Raw genomic sequence first — 6,446 nt, 5'->3', positions numbered from 1 at the left:
CTTAAATTATATGGAAAAGTCATTTATATGAAATGAATAGTTTCCTAATAACACTGGAAAAAGAAGTCATCAGTCTATGTATCTCCATTTCTATATTTCATGTTAAACCTGGCAGAAAAAAAAATACTACTTCTGCAATTCCAAAGACATGCATACGAGATGAATACATTCAGCTCATCTCTGAGCTCCATGGAGAAGAATATAGCATAACATGCGAACATATATTTAGACAAACATACTCGAATACACATGGACACGCATGAAATTGCTAACATTCAGGAAGTGTGAAAAGAAGGAGCCTGGAAACTTTGTTTACTCCGGAGTTTTGTTTATTTTCAGCAAACAGAATAAAGATTGAAGGGAGGTGCTTTCACTGTTCTCCCTGTCTGAAATTCTGAAGCCTGGAGGCCATCTGAGTTCTCCTTTTAGATTTTGGCAGTTATTTGAGAAGTGGCGTAGGAGGGTAAGTAGTCACAGCAGGTTCTAGGGAAGGAAGCACCACCTAAATTGCTATTCTAAGGTAGTAAACAGGATTCAGGCAACTTCTGAGGGTTGGATAACTTCTAAGAGGCGAAACCCAAGATTGAAATGGGATATTTAGCCCTGTTCTGTGTGCTTCAGTCTTCTGTATGGCTGACTGGTTTATTATTTTCTCTTTGGAGAGTGTGTACAATTCCTGTCTCTTGAAGTTAGGTTACTTTAGGCTGCAGGCTACAGGACTGGGTTAATGAAGAGCTATAATAAAGTTAAAGAGTCAAAGTTGGCTTGGGACAAAGATGAACTTAAGCTTGGATGGTGAGACAGAGAGGTCAGGGCTAGTGTAGTTACCGGAAATTTTGCATTATTGGTGTGTTTAGCACAGTCAGTGGTCCTGTTGTAATTGGCAAATCTCTATTAAGAAAATGCTTGGTCATGTTCTTAGTCTAGACTCTGTACCTGCACTTTCCAGTACAGTAGCCACATGTGCCACTAAGCAATTAAAATGTAGCTGGTCCACATGTATATATATGAAAGTGTAAAATAAATGCCAGATTTCAAAGATTTAGTATAAAAAAGACATAAATATCATATTACTATTCTTAATAGCTTGCATGTTAACATGGCAGTACTTTGGATATCTAGGGGTATCAAATACGTTATTAAAGTTAATTTCAACCTGTTTTATTTTATATTCTAGTGTGGCTTATAAAAAGTCTAAAAATGTGGCTCACATTTTATTTGTATAGGATATTGCTGTTCTACACAGTGACAGACTCAAAAAATAGATAATGCTTATCCAGCCAGCTAATGAGTCTAGTCACATCCCTTTCAGGAACCAGTTTGCCCAACTATAACATAAGGAATATTAATAGTAGATAGGAAAAAGTTGGAATTTGGGAAGGGAGAAGGAAGAGGAGGGAGAAAGGAATAGTATAGTGGGTCACATAAACAACTATATATATATATACACACACACATATATATGTACACACATGGATAAATATATATATGTGTGTGTGTGGGTATATATATATATGTGTGTATATATATATATATACACATATATATATATGTGTGTGTATATATATATATATATATATATCTCTCTTTGGAAACAAGGTAAAAGAGCAGAGACCAAGTACACTCAAGCTGTCTGTTGGGGAGGGAGGATTAAGAAGTGGAAGAGAGTATGATGAATCTGTGTCAAAATGCTGTATTATATTTCAAAATTTTCATTGGTAAAATTAACGTGAAATATTAGAGAGTGATTTTGAATATCATCTATAAATGCAGATAGAATGTCCTACCCCCACCCCAACCAACACCTAAGTTATGCTGCACTAAACAGATTTATAAAAGATAAACTTTTCTGTATCAAGCATCTGAGATATTCTGTATCTCATGAGTCACTGAAAGGCCCAAATCATTTCAGACAGTGAACAGATCATCTCTAAATTTGTTTTTAGTTCCAGTATTCTATGCTTGATTTTCTTTGGGCAGAACTGCAGTCAGTACCATGGAGAGCTCATGAGGAACATGAGAAAGGATGAAAAGCATAGATTGCTTCAAAAAGAGCTAGTTTTAAAGAACAGCACCAATGAGAGCTCAAGACACACACACACACACACACACACACACACACACACACACAAGACTGTAGAATTTGGAGGAGATGGAATACCTTTTCCTATTTATCTCTGATTTCTGTCATACTTCTATAATTTATTCATAGAACAATTCAGCTATCTCAGGCTAATGGTTGAGGAAACAACACACTGCTATATTTAAAAAGGATAACCAACAGGGACCTACTGTACAGCACAGGGAACTCTGCTCAATGTTATGTGGCAGCCTGGATGGGAGGGGAGTTTCGGGGAGAATGGATACATGTATATCTATGGCTGAGTTGCCTTGCTGTGCAGCTGAAACTGTCACAACATTGTTAATTGGCTATACTCCAATATAAAATAAAAAGTTTTTAAAAATCTCAAAATATTAACTATCCTTAGTTCACATAAAGCAGACAGTGGGGCTTCCCTGGTGGCGCAGTGGTTGAGAGTCCGCCTGCCGATGCAGGGGACACGGGTTCGTGCCCCGGTTCGGGAAGGTCCCACATGCTGCTGAGCGGCTGGGCCTGTGAGCCGTGGCCGCTGAGCCTGCACGTCCGGAGCCTGTGCTCCGCAATGGGAGAGGCCACAGCAGTGAGAGCCCTGTGTACCGCAAAAAAAAAAAAAAAAAAAAAAGCAGACAGTGGTAAACTTGGGATTCTCTTTCTAAGGTCCTACTTGCTAATGCAAGATATGTAAGACAGAGAATATTTTACCTAAAGAGAACTCCTCTTTGGTTAACTTCTCACAATCTGTAGAAATTGACATTTTCTTTAAGAGAGAGTTCTGGCAGGGAGGTTAAGAGGACAGTTGTTGCAGACAGGTTAACTTGATTAACATGTCAGCTCAGCTATTTGTGACTTACTTAACCTCTCTGAAATTTATTGTCCTCATCCTGGACATGATAATAATGCTTACCTATAGTGTTGTTATCACACACACACACACACACACACACACACACACACGCAAAAGAGTTAATACATGTAAAATGCTGAACAGAATAACTGACACATAGTAAAGACTCAGTGTTAACTGTTATAATCTGCAAAGGCCTATGAGGATTTACCTGTGTAATAACACATTACTCACTCTTGAAAGTTGAAATTCCTGGGAATCTGATTCTGAAATGGAGAGAAGTTTTCAGAAAGTTTATTATGGAGTGCTGTTGGAATCAACTCTTGTCAAAAGAAGCAGAATTAGGCAGTATTGAGAAGGAAGTAAGATTTGCCACAGGGATAAGATATGTTGTGATATAGTTTCTTGTTTTTCTTTTTCTGAAGTCATCATCTCTCATCCAGTTTTTTTTTTTAAAGTATAATTGACTTACAATATTATAACTAGTTTCAGGTGTACAACATAGTGATTCCATATTTTTATACATCACAAAATGATCACCATAAGTGTAGTTACCATCTATCATCATACCAAGTTATTACAATATTATTGGCTGAATTTTCTATGCTGTACTTACATTCCCATGACTTATTTTATAACTGGAAGTTTGTAGCTCTTAATCCTCTTCACTTATTTCACCCATCTCCCCATCTCCTCCCATATGGCAACCACCAGTTTGTTCTCTGTATCTATGAATCTGTTTCAGTTTTGTTATGTTTGTTCATTTATATTGTTTATCAAATTCATAAGTGAATCCATACTGTATTTATCGTTTGATTTATTTCATTCAGCATAATACCCTCTAAGTCCATCCATGTTGTCACAAATGCAAGATTTCATTCCTTTTATGGCTAATATTCCATTCTCTTCTATCTATCTATCTATCTATCCATCCATCTAGATCTAGATCTATAGGTATATCAGAACTTCTGTGTCCTCTCATCTATGGATGGACACTTAGGTTGCTTCCATATCTTGGGTATTGTAAATAATGCTACAACGAACATTGGGTACATATATCTTTTCAAATTAATGTTTTTGTTTTCTTCAGATAAATACCTAGGAGTGGAATTGCTGGATCGTATGGTAGTTCTATTTTTAGGAGCCTCCATACTGTTTTCTATAGTTTCTGTACCAATTTACATTCCCAGCAACATTCCACAGGGGTTCCCTTTTCTCCACATCCTCACTAACACTTGTTATTTGTTGTCTTTTTGATAATAGCCATTCTGACAGGTGTGAGGTGATATCTCATTGTGCTTTTGCCTTTGGTCAAGGCAACTCTCTTTAGTGAGGCAATTCATGCAGAAGGCTGTTTGTTAGCAGCACTCCCAGGAACTGGGAACTAAGTCTTCATTTCTCAAAGGAGCACCCGGCAGCACCTCACAGCATCCACGAAATTCCTCATGCTCGGTGTTATTACTTGTCAAGGAGCTCTCAATATCCAGGAAGGCAATAGCGTCTGTTGGGTTTTGAGAGTGATTCAATAAAAGCACATTCTTTATTTTTTTCCTGAGTTTGAAGCCAGTTGAGAAATAAGATATAGGACTGATAGACATAGAGTTAAAATGTCAGTTTTATTACTGATAAATGCAAATTGGAGAATATGTATTTATATCATTCAGTAGTTACTCCATATATCTCCTCTCTGGAACTGAGCATATCCCCCAAACTGCTGGCCTCCCTCTGCAGAGTCAGGGACAGACACTGCCTGGAATGCATGCCCCTGGACAAGCAGAGGACACCTAGGTCCTGAGGGCAGTCCATGCAGAAAGAAGAAGCCTCCCCAGAAGTAACTGAGCCTCGTGTCCTCCATGCCTTTTCCTAATTTTATCAGAGGTCAGAGAAGAAAGCAGAAAGTGTTTCCATGCCTTTCTCTCATGGGGAGTAGAAAATGAGAACACTTTTCATTGTGCAAAAATAAGGAGTGGGATTTAAGCATTCCTTCTTAATTCTGCTGCTTCCTCTGACTACTTTTGGTCTTCCCCACAGGCTTTGTGTCCTCAAAATAGCTCAACAGAAGATGTTATCCTCATTGGCGTCTTCTAACAAGGTCCTTCTGTCCCTGAGGCTAGCTTCAGGCTTCTAAAAAGAGAATGTGTAACTATGAGTCTGAACTTTATAGACATGAAATGCTTTTTATTCCCTCCACATAGCACATAGTTTAAAGATACACATTCTACAAGACTAATTATGAAAAAATATGATTGTCTTACCACCCCCATTCAACTGATGCTCTAGAAAATGGCAGCTTTCAAATATTTCACTTTCCTTTAATATCTACCTTCATGGTTCTTTTTTTTGGGGGGGGGGCGGGGCGCCTTGCCTTGCAGCTTGCAGGATCTTAGTTCCCCAGCCAGGGATCGAACCTGGGCCCCCAGCAGTGGAAGCATGGAGTCCTAACCACTGGACCACCAGGGAATTCCCTTACTTTCATGTTTCTTAATACTATACTTACGTTGGCACTTCTTGATTTTTCCATTTAAAACATTATCTGCTGACTTCTCACTATGGAAGAAGAAATGCTAGATTTTTGGGGTTTTTGCTGCTCACTTTCCATATGTTCGCTTTTCATCCCCCATTCTACCACCATAATTATGACATAATTTTCTTTAGATCAGAATCAAGACATTGCATCATTTTGACTGTGTCAATGTTATTCACAATTAAGCCATGCACGGTACCATGACTACTTTTTCTTTTATGCAAAACTTCTTAGTTTCCCAGGAATTAAGAATGTTCTTACCTTTTGTGTGGGTACTGTTCCATTGTCTTACCACTAATTCATCCCTAAATTCTTATCTATTTTGTATAAATCTCTTCCCCATATGTTAAAAATGTTATGCATTCAATCACTTTTATCTTGAAGGAACCCTTTTTTTGTTCCTTCTGGCCTGCTCCATTCTGAACTGATTTGTCTCTAGGACTGCTATGCAGCTTTTATTCTAATATCTCCTTCCATTATCAAGTTGGGGATTTCCTTTATCTGCCTTGATTCCTAGATCCTATGTCTTTTAATTGCCTGGTTTACTCTTTATTTTGGGGTAATACCTCTTCTAGCATTTTCTTGAGAAAGGGTACATGGAAGGCAAATCTTCTAAGACATTACATGTCTCAAAATGCTTTTATTTATTTTCGTCTACTTTTGGGAAGATAATTACAACTATGCACAGCTGTATGGTTCAATCCATTTATTCAGCTTTAATACTGTTTGCCTTCTGTTTACTTCCAGAGAGTCCTTGTCCTCTGGTTATCTTCTTTATAGTAGCACTCTATTCCTGTTTGGGGGATGCAATATTTTCTTTTATAATATTTTACTAAATGTATTATTAGAGGTGTGGGTTTTTTGCTTGTATGTTTGCTTGTTTATTTGTTTTTTATGTTTTCCTCTCTGAGATGATTCCTTGTTTCCTCCAGATATTCTTATTGTTTGTTTTGTTCTTTGACTTTTGCATGGCATTC

At 37.7% G+C, this 6,446-nt stretch overlaps 1 non-coding gene across 1 annotated transcript; it reads right to left on the bottom strand.

The window, feature by feature from the left end:
* Nucleotides 1–5,332: 5,332 nt before the first annotated feature.
* TRNAW-CCA (transfer RNA tryptophan (anticodon CCA)) lies at nt 5,333–5,405 on the bottom strand. Its single transcript has one exon. It is a non-coding gene; the product is annotated as a tRNA-Trp (tRNA).
* Nucleotides 5,406–6,446: the final 1,041 nt, after the last annotated feature.

Source organism: Pseudorca crassidens, chromosome 14 (genome assembly GCF_039906515.1).
Source record: "Pseudorca crassidens isolate mPseCra1 chromosome 14, mPseCra1.hap1, whole genome shotgun sequence".
In the NCBI taxonomy this organism is placed as follows: domain Eukaryota; kingdom Metazoa; phylum Chordata; class Mammalia; order Artiodactyla; family Delphinidae; genus Pseudorca; species Pseudorca crassidens.
This window is presented reverse-complemented; position numbering and strand designations above follow the sequence as displayed.